Raw genomic sequence first — 17480 nt, forward strand, 5'->3', positions numbered from 1 at the left:
ATTAGAGGGGTAGAATATTTATTTTATGGCTGTTCTTAACTCTTATTATTTGCCAAATTAATATATGTATTGGAGATTTGTTCCATTCAAAATAGCTTGTCTGGGTATTGTGGGGAATATCAAGATTAGTAGAACATGACCCACACTTTCAGAGAACTCTCAATATTTTCACACTGGGGTACTGCTAGTCTTGTTTTAGAGCACAATAATTTGCTGAAGAGAATGTTAATTATTCTTCACCACTGTTTCAGCACCAGAGACAATGCTCACTGCGATGCTTACAACCACTGTGCATGTCATAAAGTATATTGCTGTGCATTATCACTTTTGGTTACTTCTAAATAGGGTCCCTGATGGTGATTACTCTGCACATATTTATTAACCTGCACATTGTCTGCCTTAGTTCTACCTTTGGACAAACTTTACAGTGATTTCCAGTCTTGCTGTTTTTATGCATTCATTGTTTAGAAGTATTTGAAGAGGGATGAGAAGTAAGAGCTTCACGATTATACTTTTCATTTTTCCCTTGAAACTCTAATTCTGAGCCCAGTTGGTATCTTTTCTTCTGAGAAAAACTTGCACTCAACCTCCTCGTCAAATAAACAGTGTAGTGAAGCACACTGCCAACACAATAATATCCTCTGGGTGGAGGTTAACAATTGATAGGTGATGATAATCTGTTTCTTTACAGGTTTTTACAACTGTAAAAAGTAACCAAGCTTCAGATAGTCTTCAATATAAACAGAAGAACTGCATCCTTTCTCCATCTTTTCCCCTAAGAAGGAGAATTAGAACAAAGTGAGTGAGTGTAGCACTTTAATTGGGTGATCCAGATTGAATCTATTGAAACTTATAATCTTAATTTTATTAACAATTTAACACTTAACAGTGATAGTTTATTGTTTTGAAAAGATAATCCAAGTCCATCCAAGTAGGAATCCTGGGAAGTTTTGGCAATGGTTCTAGAACTGGAAACAGAGTATTTTATCTCTATACCTCAACGGAATGCATTGAACAACCCAGAAAGGTGACATGGAACACTCAAGAGGTGTTAAGACCTAGTAGTTTGAAAATGATTTTGAAAACAAAACAAAAGCTAGAACAGTGATTTTAGGGGAAAAAAGAAGTCAAGATACTTAATCATGTTGGCTCACATAGTTCTAAAATTCCAGAATTCTAGCTATCTGTTATCAAAGATAGAGGAACTAGAGAAGTTCCTTCCTCCCAGACCACTAAAACCTTCTATGACCCTATATTTTTGCTCTCAGGCATGCATCTGAAAATTTTCAGAACATGTTGCCAATAAGAATAGTTAAAATGCCCCATTTTCAAAGTTTCTATTTCTACTTAAAATATTCATTATATAGCTGTAAACTTTCAGAAAGAATATTGATTGAAGCTGTTTGGAATGCATTATTTTCATGTTCTTTTGGTGAATCTTAATAAAAACGTTTCAATCATTTGGCAGTGTCTAAGATACCTGAGGACTCAGTGGTTGAGAGTACCAAGCTGCCTTGCTTCTGAGGACGTTGTTGGGTATTGTACCAGGTACCAGATAGAATGGTCAAAACAATTAACAGTTCTCTAAGTACATTATCAGGAAACTAATAAAACTTGAACATGCCTTCTGGTTTCTAAGGCAGATAATATTTTCTTATCTTCTGAATGTTATGCTAGAGAGAGTCAAATTTCCCAGTTACCAGCATATAGTAGCCCTGAGTATATATGATCATTGTTATGGAAGAAATTAGACAGGCAGTTGACTCTCTGGACTCCCAGGGACATCTACTCCAGGCAACATAGCATTACACGGTCATGGGACATATTAGAAATATAACCACTGAAAGGAAGACAACATATTTTTCAAACTGTAGGCAAGCCCAGATGCTTCCTTGGAAAAGGATTCTAAAGCTCAAACAACTGTAAATGCTCCTTTTAAAGACTATCAGCTTCTTGACGTTTAAAAATATAAATACACATTAAGGGCATACTCAAAATGAAGCTGGCTGGTATAAATCAGATGTTTGGCAAGGGGCAGTATGTTATGTGGAATATTTTCACCCATTAGGAATGACCCATTTTGTACTTTCCAGGGCTCTGTTTCTTTCTTCCACTTAACAAAATATTTTATCACTCTCCTCCATATCATCTACTTTCTATTCATACATATACTACATATGCAAAGGTTTTATTTGTATAGATTTATTCACCTCATTCTGTATTCACCACATACTTTTCCCAGCCTCTAAAGAACTTATTATACTAAACAATGCAGTAAACATAAAGTAGCTAATCCTCAAGCATTTTCCCCTAAGGTGACATTATTCCAATTTCACAGATGATGAAACTGAGGTATTTATAACTTCAGAATAAATAAGATTATAGTTAATGATGGCAGATTTGAGGAAGGGTACCCTTTTCAGTAGTTAGGAGACTTGGGATTCAAGCAGCAGAAGTGCTGTTTCTCAGCAAGGTGGGAGACAGAGAGAATTCATTGAAATTCAATATCAGACAGTCAGAGAATCTTAGAGAACCAGAAATTCGAGTGCTTTGAACAGAGGACAAGAAGGAATACATTGGAGCCAAGCTGGTGGCAGCAGCCCCCACCAGTTCACTACAGAGGGAAGATGCAACAAGAGCAGAGAGAACCACAGTGGACAAATTGAGCATGGGAAAACCTGCAGAACAGAAATAGAGGTTGCATAGCTGGCTGTTTGGAAAATTCTCCATGGTTCTCAAGTCTCAAGCAGAGAGCTGAGGCAGGGAACCATCTTGAAGAGATCTCACTGGGATTGATGCTACAGGAGCCCAGGAGATCAAAGCAAATAATACCATACTGTCCCAGCAAGTACTTACTCTGTAACCTGGGTGTGCCAGGCAGAGTACAATGAACATGAGCAAAGAGAGGATTGTGCCCAAAGAGATTCACATTGGTGATATAAAGTTGTGTGTGGCTCACTTTCTCTTTTAGTCTGTGGGCTTACTAGAACCAGATAAAGAGGGTCCAGAAACTGGACCAATGGGCAAAATTGCACTCGGAAATTTGAGCCTGGGATGGCCACATTTATGAGTGGTAGAGTGTGCAAGACCTACACAAGGTTGGTTACCCCACCCTAATGGTAGCATTCTTGAGAGTCCCCTGAGATCCAGAAGCACTGCAAAGATTAGTATCTGCCCATCCCTAGGGATGTGTTGATCCAATCTCTCTACAGCAGATAATACCTGACAAAGTCACAAAAGTATGATTAGGAGTTATACCCCAGATACCCAAAATTTCCATTTAAATCCCTGCATTGATTTGAGAGATTTTTGAAGTGCATTGATAAGTCTGTCCAGACAAACTCCAATTAAGAGCACTTCACATCCCATCCTACTTTATACTGGTAAGAAGGGGTGCCTGAGAGCGATTTCAACCTGCATCAGTTCCATACCATCCCAGCAACTTTATGAGCAACGCAAAAATAGGAAGGGTCTAACAGCACCTAACCCTTTCTTTTTCTAAGAGGCACATGGTCCAAGAAGAAACAGAAAGAAGGGCAATGTGAGACAGGCAGGCAGCACTCATTCATCCTTGACAACATTTGTGACTACCTCAAGGTAACAATCCTTTCATTTCTCATTAAGCAGTTTTACCTTATTGGGGTGGATGGCAAGTTACTGGGGATTGAATTCAAGGGGACTCAGCCACTGAGCCACATCCCCAGCCATATTTTGTATTTTATTTAGAAACAGGGTCCAGGTGAGTTGCTAAGTTCCTCATTGAGTTTCTGAGGTCAGCCTTGAACTCTCTATCCTCCTGCCTCACACTCCTGAGCCTCCGGAATTACCTTTTTAATTATTTATTTTTTTCTTTTTTTTTTTCTTTCTTTTTTCTTTTTCTTCTTTTTGGTGTTCTTGCTGTGCTGATTGGCTCATTTTACACACACACATACACACATATATACATTTTTAAATTTTATTTTGCCATTTGAAAGTTAAGGATTTCTGTGTATTTGTTTCTTTTTTTGTAATTTTTTTTTTTTTTTGGTGTGTGTGTGTTTGTTTCTTGCATTACTCTTTCTTTTTCCTGTAACACACATATGATCTTGTTCTTTCTTTGGCTGTCTTTGTTTTGTTTCTTTTATTTATTTTTCTCCTCTTTGTTTGAAGATATAACTTGCTACAACTTTTCTGCTTTCTCTCTGTTCAAAGTTTGAATATTCCAAACTTCCTTTGCCTTCCAACCCTGCCTTTCTTTTGCTTAATAAACTGTAATTTTATCATCTTTTAGAACTATTTAGTTTATATAATTCCTACTTCTATGTTTTCTTCAGTTTTTTTTTTTTTCATCACCATGAATAAAAGACTTTACAAGAAGAACACAGAGGAAAGAAAAAAACAAGATTTTTGCTTATGGCTAAATAATTGACTGACTGCATAGCTCTGCGACATCATGGTTTAAGGAAACAGCAGAGGAAGCAGCTCAGAACATAATAGCCAGGAAGCAGAGAAGTGCTACACTCATTAGGGACAAAATATAAACTTCGAAGGCAAATCCCCAGTTACCTATTTTCTCCAGCCACAATCTACTTGCCTACATTTTCTTCATAGTCAATCCATATCAGTGAATTAATTCATTAATTTGGTTTCATTTCTCAAAATTTAATTATTTTGCCTCTCATTCTTGTCTCATATTTGAGCTTTTGGGAGACACCCTGTATTTAACTATAACACTTTACCATTAACATTGCTGTGATTCTTAGTACTGCAGATAGCATAGTTGACACTTGTTGTTTACTTTAAGGGTAGATCCAGTTACTGACTATTTGTTGTTGCTGTTGTTAATTAGTGACTCCACCATTTTTCTTTGTGTGGTAATTAGTGTTGTGGATGTCTACTATGACATCCACATTGTATTTATTTTCATGCCATATATATTTTGCTGCTGTTGTTTTTTACCAAGATTCTGAGAGGTGTTGGGAATCTACTGGGACACTATGAATTCACAGGGGACTCTGCTGCTTAGCTATAACCATAACCTAGACAAGAGATAGTACACCTTGCTCTACACACAAACTAACCCTACTCAAACTTTAACAGTACTTTAACACATAATATAGGAGAAACAAAACCTCCAAATGATCAGGCCCCAAATATGAACAACTTGTATGTTGGAGGAGATACATTCCCATGGCAAAAACAAAGTCTGCAAAACAGAGTCCCCCAGGAATCTTTAACATTGTACCAACTCTCTAAGAATAAATCAAATCAGCAGCTTTGCAAAGGGGAACTGAGAGGGACTGGAGGTGCAATTTAAGACTTGGATTACACTGAACCTGTGGGTTAATGATAAGATGCACCGACAACATAAGACTAGTAGGGCACAGACAAATATTCCCCAAAGGAGGTCCCTCATGAAAGAGGAATTGGAATTCATCTCAACAGATGTGCAAGTCTCAGATATCTGAAAACAAGAGAAAAAAGAAGTTTCCCACAATTTATAATCCCCCATTAAAGGAACACACATATATCAAAGAGTATGAAATTCCAGAGAAATATTAGAGAAAATCGAAATTAAAATTATTAATGAGGTAAAGAATGATCTAAGGAATGGATTAGGAGAGCAAATGCTGGAGGTGAAAGAGAGTTTCTGAAAAGGAAACTTCTAGAAATGAAAGACATAATAAATCAAATAAAAATTCACTTGAAAGATTCACCAACAGAATAATATGTTTTGTAGAAAACAGAATTTCAATCCTGAAGAAGAGGATATATGAATTTGAACATTCAGTAGGCAGGAAGAAAATAAAAATAAAAATCATGATCAGAGTACACAAGAAATATGTGACATCATTAAGAGACCAAAGTTAAGAGTCATTGGGATTGAAAAAGGTGTGCAGATGAAAGCCAAGAAGGTATGGAATGAGATAAACTAAACCCTGGAAGAAAACAATTGCCAACCAAGATTTATCTGGAAAATTCATCATTCACAATCAAAGAAATAACAAAAACTTTTCAAGATAAGGTTAAACGAAAGGAATTCATGACCATTAGCTATCATTACAGAAACTATACAAATACAACACACCGAAGACCTCAAAAACAAATCCCTGATTTTCATACTAAAAAATCAGTTAAACAAATGAAAATTAAGATCAAATTAAATATATGAAACAACTCAAAATTATAGGAAATGATAACTTTTCAGAGGGATGATGACCAATGTCTCTTTGAGGGATTATTCCTGCCTAGGGGAATCCAAGCCACCCTAAAATTTATAATCTCAGATAATTAGCAAGTAACAAAGGACATATACTCAGAAATGCGAAGCCCATGGTAGATCTAGTCCACATGGATTCTGGAACTAGACAAAGGGAAAATGGCTCTGGTGATTTATTTAAGGGGATATATCAAAGGCAGGGATAAGGTTTCAAGGGCAGAGTCTTGCTTCCTGATGTCTTGCAGTCAGCAGGTTGATTGACATCTTGGCAGGTCACACCCATCTCAGGTGCTGTGTGGGCCATGGAAGAGCGGGGAAAGAGATTGTGATTTTCCCTGAGCAATTTACCACAGGAAATACCCACTGGCCATTACCAGACACAGATGTCTCTAGCCATGAGGCTTTCGTGCGTAGTGACCTACATGCAACCCATGGACAGCTCCTGACAATAACTAACTTTCTGTATAGCCCTGAATGTAAATGGTCTCAACTTTTCAAGTAGAAGACAGACTGTCAGAGTGGATTAAAAAAACAAGAGACTCATCTCATAGGCAAAGACATCCACAGACTGAAACTGAAAGTATGGAAAAAAAAAGATATTCCCCACAAATTGGAGTCTGAAACAAATGGGTGTTAGCTATTCTCATCTGATGAAATAGATTTCAAGCAAATTTATCAGAAGATGCAAGCTGGGCGTGGTGCAAACACCTGTAGTCCCAGCAGTTTGAGAGGCTGAGGCTCTGAGCCAGGCGGATTGTGAGTTCAAGGCAAGCCTCAGCAATAGCAAAGCATCAAGGAACTCAGTGAAACTCTGTCTCTAAATAAAATACAAAATGGGGTTGGGGATGTGGCTCAGTGGTTGAGTGCTCCTGAGTTCAATTCCTGATAATAAAACAAAACAAAACAAAAATATAGGAAGATGCAAGGAAGGTCACTACATCATGGTAAAAGAAAAACATTTAAAAAGAAGATATAACAATAGTAAATATTAATGCTTCAAAGTTGGTGCACCTAATTATCTAACGCAAACAATTCTTAACAGTAAGTCTCAGATAGACCCCAATATAATGGTATTGGTTATTTCAACACACTCTTTTTACCAACAGACAGGTCATGAAAACATGAAATCAATAAAGACATTTATGACCTTAATAATACTATAAATCAAGTAAACCTAACAAAATATATAGAATATTCCCTTCATAAACTGCTGAATTCATTTTCTTCTCAACATCTCATGGAACCTTCTCTAATATTGACCATATTATAGGGTGTAAATCAAGATTTTTCAAACAGAAAATAAACATTTTAGTCACTTAAATCTTATTAGAGCACAGTGGAATTAAATAGAAATCATTAGCAAGAAATATTATAGGGATATATAAACACATAAACACAGAAATATTGTACAATATTCCTATGAGGGATAGATTATAGAAGAAATGAGAGAAGAAATTTTTTTTTAAAATCCTAGAATTAATAGAGAATAGTGATACACTTTACCAAAATCTCTGAGTCACTATGAAGAAAGATGATAGCATTAATTACCTACATTAAAGAGAGATCCCAAATATGCAATCTAATGCTACATCACAATGCCCCAGAAAAGCAGGATGAAACAAATTTGAGACCAGTGAAAGATGGGAAATAATAAGAATCAGAGCTAAGATTAGTGTAATGAAATTTTTTTTTTAAAAATTACTAAGGATCATTTAACAAAAGCTTGTTCTTTCAAAAGATAAGCAAGATTGGTACACCATTTGCCAAACTAATCAAAAGAAAAAAAAGACCAAAATAAACAAAATTAGAGATAACAAAGAAAATATCCAAATGGAAAGTTTTGAGATCCAAAGGATTTTTAGAGACTATTTTGAAAACATATATACCCATAAACTGGAAAATCTAGATGATATTGACAAAATTTTAGATACATATGGGTAACCATAATTGAAACAAGAGATTATAGAAAATGTAAACAAACCAATAGTAAGCTAAAAAATTAAAGCAGTGATAAAAATTCTTTCAGCAAAGAAAGGTCTGGGACCAGATGGATTTTTAGCAGAGTTCTACCAAGCCTTTAAAGAAGAATAAATGCCTATCATCCTCAAAAGTGTTCCATGAAATAAAAGTGAGGAAACTCTTTCACATTTATTCAGTGAGGACAGTATCATCATGGTACCCAAACCATGGTGATAGAGATATATCAATGAAAAAAACTACAGACCGATAGCCCTGAAAAATATTAATGAAAAATCCTTAATAAAATACTAGTAATCCATATTCAAAAGCACATTAAGAAGATTGTACAATATGACCAAGTTGGATTCATCCGAAGGATATATGATTGGTTGAACATAAGCAAATCAAGAAATATAATTAATCACATAAAAAGAATCAGGATCAAAATTTACATGATTGTATCAATATATACAGTAAAAGCTTTGGAGAAAATTCAGCACCACTCATATTAAAATACTGAAGAAACTAGGGGTAGAAGAAACTTACCTCAACCTCATAAAGGTATATAACAAACCCAAAGCCAGCATCCTACAGAATGGAGAAAGACTGAATGTATTGCCTCAAAAAGCAATGTCCACTCTCAAAAGATGTCCACTCTCACTGCTCTTATTCATTATAATTCTTGAAACTCTAGCCAGACCAATCAGGCAGGAGAAGGGAATTAAAGTGATACAAACAGTAAAAAAAGAAGTCAAACTATTTCTGTTTACTGATGACATGATGCTACAAGTAGAAGAACCCCGCTCCAGCCAAAAATAAATATACTCCCATCATAAGACTTATAGATCTGATCAACAAATTTTACAAAATAGCAGGATATAAGATTAATATACAAAAATCTATAGTTTTTATATGTTCTAATAATCTGCTGAGAAGGAAACCAAGAAAACTACTCCATTCACAATAACCTTAAAAATAAAATACTTTGGGATAAGGAAGTGAAATACCTCTACAATGAAAGTTACAAAACGCTGAAAAAAGAAGTTGGCAAGACCTTAGAAAATTAAAGTATCTACCATGTTCATGGATCAGCACAATTAATATTATCAAATGGCTATATTAGCAAAAACAGTTACAAATTAACAACAATTCCCATCAAAATACCAATGACATTCTTTATAGTACTAGAAAAAATGGTTCTATAATTCATATGGAGGAATAAAAGACTCAGAATAGACAAAGAAATTCTGAGCAACAAGAATGAGGCTACAGGCATCATGATACCTTATTTCAAATTATGCAACAGAGCATAAGTAAGAAAAGCAGCATGGTGTTGGTATAGAAACAAACATGAAAACCAGTTGAATAGAAGACACAAGAGACAAGTCTAGATAGATATGGTCATCTGATCCTTCACAAAGGTACCAAAAACATGTTGGAGAAAAGATAGCCTTTTCATGAAGTGGTGCTGGGGAAACAGGATATCCATTTGTAGAAGAATTAAACTAGATCCTTATCTCTCACCTTGTACAAAAGGCAACTCAAAGTAGATCAAAGGCCTAGGAATTAGTCCAGAAACAGTGAAACTACTAGAAGAAAACACAGGGACAGCATTCAGTGCAGATACTGACTTCCTTAATAAGACCACTTAAATTTAATAAATAAAATCTAGAATCAGTAAGGAGGAAGGCATCAAATTAAAAAACTCTGCACAGGGGCTGGTGTTGCAGCTCAGGGGTAGAGTTCTTGCCTCGCATGTGGGTACTGCGTTCCATCCTCAGCACCACATAAATTTAAAAAAAAAGAAAACCTTTGCTAGTATAAAGAAAGGGATTATGGCATGGGAAAAAAAGCTACTTTTCAACAGAGTATTAATATCTGGAATATATGAAGAACACAAAAAACTTGACATCAAAAAAAAAAATGATATGACCCAGTCAATAAATAAGGAAATGAACTAGTAGACATTTATAAAAGGAAGAAATACATTGGTGAACAATTACATTACAAAAAAAAATTGTAATATCTTTTGCAATCAGAGAACCACAAATGAACACTGCATTCATTTCATATCACTTAGAATGATAATCATCACAAACAAAAATACAAATGAATGCTGGTGAGGATGTGGGAGAAAAGATACACTTATACTTCATTAATGGGACTTCAAATTAGTAAAATCACTTTACAAAGCTGTAAAGTCAAATGACTAGGAATGGAACCACCAAAGGACGAAAATATTCCCTATTGATATTTATTCAAAAAAACTAAAATTAGCCTACTATAGTGATACATACCAATGTTTATAGCAACACAAGTCACAATAGCCAAGTTATAGAACTAACCTCAGGGCCCATCAACAGATGAATGGGTAAAGAAAGTGTAGTTTATATACACAATGAATTTCTACTCAACCATAAAGAAAAATCAAATTGTCATTTGCTGGTAAATTGATGGAACTGGAGAACATCATTCTAAGTGAAATATGTCAGACTCAAAAAGTCAAGGGTTGAATATTTTCTTTCATATGTGTAAGCCAGAGAGAAAAAAAAAAAAAAAAAAAAACCCTTGGATTTTTTTTTTTTTAAAGGAGGTGATTTCACAAACAGAAGGGAGGAAGTAGGGGACATAGGGAAGAACTGGGGACTGAAATCTACCAAATTATGCTATGCCCATATACACCACAGTGAATCCTGGTATATACATGTGCATGTATAATACATATATAATCATGCTTTATATATAATGATAATATACTAACTAAAATGATAATAAAAGAAGGGAGATCAATATAGTGTAACAAGGGAATCAGGTAGGGAGGTGGGGAGTGAAAGGGACAGTAAGTACTAGGGAAAGAGATTGAGCAAATTATGTGCATATATAAATATTGTATAATGACTCATTATTATGTATAATTATGATATACTAATAAAAATAAAATCAAAACGAGGCACAGTGGCATATGCCTATAATCTCAGTGACTCAGGAGGCTGAGGCAAGAGGATCATGGGTTCAAAGCCAGTCTTTTTAACTTAAAAAGGCCCTAAGCAACTTTGTGTCTCAAAAACATAAGAAGGAGCTGGGGGTGAGGCTCAGTGGTAAACTGCCCCTGAGTTAAATCCCCAGTACCCCCCAAAACAATAAAATTCAAAAGATTATTGCTAAGGAAATTTGGAATCTTATTTCAAACCATAGATCTGTTTTTATAGTAATGTATTTCTAGCCTTATTTAAAACTTAAATTTTATCTTCTTTATTTCTGACTTTGTAGGATCTCTATAATTGTGTTTACATGTAGTCACTGAAGTTTTTGATTTTCAAGACACAGTTTTTTCTTCTCTCTTAACAATCCATTTCTTCACCATTGATCAAATGGGTTGTATATTCAAGATATTTTGTTTTAGAGATTGTTCAGATTGCCAAGTTATAATCCTTAGGTCTAGTAATTTTATCCCTAGATTAATGTCTGTGTGTGTGACATTAAAAAAATCTGACATCAAAAATGATGCTGTGGGCATTTTAAGCATGTTTAAATATGAAATTCAAAATCAAATCTACCTACTTATGTTTAGTACCTTTCATATTGATGTTTTTATCAATGCATATATCTCATGCTCCAGAAGCAAGTAAATCTTGAAGCTGATATCAGTGCATGTGCTGCATGGTGTCCCTTAGGGTTCCTATCAGATGAGACCAGAGCCCAGAAGGAGAACATAGCCTGCTAAAGGGCATCCAGTGACTCTTCACAGGTATTTTCATCCATGCACTCTTAAGAGGAAAACCATATGCAGATCTGTCTCTAGTGTGTTATCTGAGGAAACTGTAAAATATCTTCATATCATCATTCCTAATATGACATTTTCTCACTTGGAGTTATTTCCATCATTCCCATTAAAATCCCATAAGGCAATGTTTTCTCCACAAACTTAGAAAAAAGACATATTTCTTATCCTCATTAGGCTTGTTTTAATTAGCAATATAAATAGATCCAAGAAAAGTTTCACAAGACAGGATTAGGCATGCCATTGAATTGGATGGTAATATGCCTGCTACCTAGTTTTTGAAGAGTGAACTGAAGAAAGGAAAATTGCCAGTATATATAAACCAGCCTGGTTTCCCAGAGCAAGGTCCTCCTGAAATATTGGTTGGGGTGGGAGTGCTATTGTAGAAGAATAAGATACGTTCTGCCCATAGGGTTTCAGAAATCTCCTCTTTGGGAGGGTATGCTAAGAGATTGATTCATTGCACTACAGTCCAGGACCATAAATTTGATAACTCAGACAGCCTTGGAAGCCTATCTGAATCACCAAATCATGTTTGGAGCAGTCTTCTCCAGAGATGATAAAATGGGTCAACTCTAAGATTGTGTTTGGAGAAAGGAATCCTCCATATTGAGATCCTTGACATAATCCAGCCTCCTGTGTTGACAGCCATACTATGTATAATGGTGAAACTTTCATGGGTAATGAAGGTAAAATAATTTTTGAAGCAGCAAGAATGTGAGGTTCTGGGGACTAAAGGACATAATGTCTAACTAGAGTTTATATACTCTGCCTAAAAGTCTACAAATTGACTGAAGAATATAAAGCTAAGAATCATGATGCTAGCCAGACAAAACAACATAGAGTAGCTTGATTTTATCTTCAGGTATCTATTTGAGGCTCTTGGTTAACATGGTCAGTTTGTCTCTAGCCTGAAAGTAATGCCTCACTGGATTTCTTTTAGCATCTTACCAGAGTATTGGAACCCCTCTCTCTGATCTTGAGCATTACATTAATAATTTTGTTACACGTAAATTATAGTAACGAATATTTGTTTAGTGACATACTATGCTAGACCAGACTTAAGGATTATCCATGTGTATTTTCATAGGTAGAGAAATTAGTGCTTCAATTATGCCAAAAGAGTAACTGAAGTTCAGATCACTTTGCTAATTTCATAGACAAAACACACATTTTACTTTGATGATCCTCCAGTCACTTAACCTCAATTCTCGTGTGTGTGTGTGTGTGTGTGTGTGTGTGTGTGTTTACCATCAGAGCACACTCTGGGATCCAATTTTCTAAATATAAAACCTGAAAGGTACAGAAAAGTCAAGAGGGAGTTGTAGGAAAGTATAGGGAAAGATGAGATGAGAGGTGAATCCCAATAATGATCCAACGCTAATTTTACAACTCTGTCCCTCCTCCTGTCAACACATGTCTGATCACATCAATGGTTTCCCAATGCACTTAGAACAAAAGCCACACTTCTCAGCATGGACTATGAAGTTCTTGTGAGGTCACATCCCTGCTCTGACTTCAGTTGATGTGATTTCTAACACTGTGCACACAGGGCATTCTTTCAAGCTCCTCAAACTGAAAGCCCTTCCACCCCTCACAGCAATTGTCTATGCTGTTCCTCTCTATGTAATTCTCTTCTCCTCTTTCCCCTTGCCCTTACTTGCCTTTTGTGTTGAACCTTCAATTATACCATATTGCATCTACCATGAGTCATTCATCCCAATTCTTTCTACTATGTTATTAGTCCTTCATTACTTTATGGTATATATGTGTATTTCCAAGTGTTAATGTCTTCTTCCCACACTGAGATCAGGCACTCTTGTCTGTCCTTTTAATGTAGTTCATGTTGGTCACATTGTTGCTGAATAGAACAGTGAATGGTGATTTGGGGTTTTATCATGCAGGTGAGGATGAGAATGTCAAGGCTTAGACTCTACAAATTGCTGAAAATCATAAACCCTGTAAGTGATAGGACTAGGGTTTGAACCTTGGGTTATTTAATTCTGGATTCTATATTCTCTTATTTCTGTAGAAACTCTGAAAATCAAAGAATCTGTCTAAATTGCTTCAGTATCAAGACAGCTCTGGAAATTTTGTTTCTAAAATAGTCAACATTTGTTTGCTGGCATGTATGTTGAAAAGCTCATTGGTAGACTGATCTGGGCCTTCATTGTTCCACAGATGTAGACCTGGTCTAATTTTGTAGGAAAGTGAAAAGGAGTGATGTTTTGTAATCAGGTTAGTTATTCTAAATTTAAATTGTATAATACCTTGTTTTTAAATTTTTTTAGTTGTAGTTGAACATAGTAGCTTTATTTTATTTTTTTTATTTTTTTATGTGGTGTTGAGGATTAAACCCAGTGCCTTGCATGTGCTAGGCAAGCACTCTGCCACTGAGCTACAACCCCAGCCCCCTAATACTTTGTTTTGATGTTTAAAAATATTTCAAAAGGGGCCCTTATTTTTATTCATAATTCATATTGCATAGAAATTTTTACTTTTATTTGTTAAAATAATGGGGAAGGAAAAAATAGATGGAAAAGGAAAATAAGAGAAAAAGTAAAGAAAGGATAATGAAAGAAAAACAGTAATAGTAACAAGAGAGAAAATTAAATCCTGGGCCAAATGATGCCCCAAAGCTCTCACAGTCTAAATGCCCATGACTATGAAAAATATGAATATTCCTTTTCTACTGGAGATTGATCTAGCACATCAGAGATTGTGAATGGCTTAGAGCAAAATGTAGATTTTACAGGTAAATATATCTGGCCCTGACTCTTGTTTCACACTTGCACCTAGTATGTGGGTGTATAAGTTACTGAATTTTTGTAAGCCTCAGTTTTCTCATATGAAAACAGAATTTGAATGAATGAATGAATGAATGAATATTTTTACAAGCACAGCTTGTTATAAGAATTCACTCAGCTCTCTCAAATTCCTTGAGAAGAAGTATACAATCAAAAGGTGCTTATTTTACTCTTCCAGAAACAGGTGTGTGAAACTGCCAAATGGAAAGAGGCTGCCATTACATCTTTTAGTTCTACATGTATTATATTTTTCTTACAATTTTCCTAGAAGAAATAGCCAAATGTGCCTGTTACTGTATGTTGTTTTCTGTGTATATATAAATATTTCTGATGCTGAATGCTTTTAATTCATTACCAGGTGTAATCTTAAAAACCAAAGAGGAACCTAAGGTTCTGAGACTTTAAAATTTTCCAAGGATGTATAATTAGAAAGTGGTCATAAATACTGAAATATAAACCTGTGCCATTATCTGATTTCCTACTTCCTTTGCTTAGATGATACTGGTCAGCTGTCACTATAGGTACAATTATTCCGTCTTTACAAATAAGAAAACTAAGGTTTAGAAAAATTGTTCTTCACAGCCTTTTATATTCTGGTTTAACACTGGTACCAACATGCTTTAGTTAATTTCAGCTTTGAGCCATTATGTGCACAGGGCACATAAAGGTGCAAACGGGCTGAGAGAATGCTCTCTCCTAACTTTGCATTTATGAATCTCAAGATGCATCTCAGCTACTACCTTCTCAAAAGTCCTTTAATCTACTGTTAATGTTCCTTTTTCCTGATTTTTTTTTTCTTGCCTGACACTAGGTTATTGACTATTTTGCTTAATAACTGGGCTCCCCAACCACGCTAGGGATTTGGTTGGTGGGTCAGTAAACAGAAATTATAAATAAAGAAGTATTTATTGAGTGTCTTTTAAGTGAAAAACTCAGTTTGATGCTACCATAGAATATAAAATTAGTTAAGAGATTTCCCCAACCCTTAAAATCTTACACCATCACCTATCAAACATTATGGATTTTTTAAAGATGTCAATAAATGCCTGGCATGAATAAGCAGATGGATGAATAAATGCTGTTGAGACATTTCTTTTCTAGATGCCAAGGAGATGTTAAAATAACAGAATGCACATTTTCTTTTTTCATGTGATTTACAGTCAAGTTGGAAAGAAAAAAAATAGATGTCATACCATGGGTAGTCCCAATATCCTTTTACCATCTTAATGGAAATATTGTGACCTTTTGAGTTCAGAGCAACCCTCTGAGTGTAGCCACAACCTGACCTTGAATAGAAACGAATTGGCATTCTCATTTCTGACCAAAAACCAGCCAGCTCTGGCATCTGTAGGAAAGCTGATCTGAAGAAACCACTAAAATGCTTCCACTTTATATTATCACTCATTTTGTGAAGCAGGAAGACTCTTAATATTAATTCTGTAATTTGAACATTAATATTGTGGTTTCACATCCTGTAAATTAAATCTGTATGATGAATAAAGAGCTGGTACGCACAGCACTTCACATTTTGCATCAGGTTGCAGAAAGATCAAGGTAGAGTTGAGAATAAGTGGTCCAAATGTGCCAGGCATCAACTGTTCCTCCCTTTACTTCTTGAAATGAATGGCTGCCCCCTCTTTTCTCTAGTCCTTTACCTCAATCCTTCATTTTGGCATTTTCTTCAGCTCTTCAACTTGTATGTGGTTAGTTTACATCACCCAATATGTTTCCATTGATTTAACAACTAGCTTTTGTGCCGGTAACTTCAGAGAACTACCTTATCCCCAATATAGTATATGCATTGTTATGGTGGTGCAGTTTCCTAAAGGCATAGCTAATGGACCACTTATCATAATGTTGGGACTATCTGTTTTACTTTGATGATCCCAACCATAGTAGTCATGCTTTGAAATTTTAAGAAAATGCCATCATGAGAATAGTGGTTTCCTAAAGGCAGGCATTTGGAAATATGCATTCAACTTTTCATTTTTTTTTCCTAGGTTAATGAACATTTGTACTTTTCAGAGTTGTTTTTGGATTAAGTCAAAAATAAGAAGACTTAACCATCAAAGTAGATTTTAAATGCCATCAAAGTAATGACCAATTTATAATCTGGTATTTTTTTTATTTTATAGTCTTAAAAATGTATTTCAACTGGTATATAAAAACATAAAAATAGTGCATATTTTGGGGTTACCATGTGATATTTTTGATACATAATGTATCGATACCTGTATAGTATATAATGTTGTATAATGTTTAATCAGGTTAAATATGTCTATCTTCTCAAACATTCATCCTTTCTTTATTTTTTCCTCTAGCCTACAATGCTTGATAGATATTTACATATTAAAATAACAAGAAATATTTGGGGCTTCTGGCTATTTTTCAGAGGAATTGTTGGCAATTTACAATATAAAAGAGTGTGATACCATCTTCATGGAAAGCAAGATGGGCATACCTACAAAAGACAATTATGTGGATTAGGTGGGTGGGATGGGTCTAGTGAATAAATAAGTAACACTTGCTAAAATTGGTGTTTCTCTGTACTCAGTTTTTTCCTCCATCTTATCAAGAAAACTAGACCATCTGAAAGGACTCAAGAATAGTAACTCATTAAAGAGACCTTCAAAATACATCTACTTCAAAAAAATGACCAAGTCATTTTATGACAGAAGTTTCACTTATCATACCATTTTGTGTTATTCTCCTGGGGTCTTCATTAGTGACAGAA

This window comes from Marmota marmota, unplaced genomic scaffold (genome assembly GCF_001458135.2).
Source record: "Marmota marmota marmota unplaced genomic scaffold, marMar, whole genome shotgun sequence".
Taxonomy (NCBI): Eukaryota; Metazoa; Chordata; class Mammalia; order Rodentia; family Sciuridae; genus Marmota; species Marmota marmota.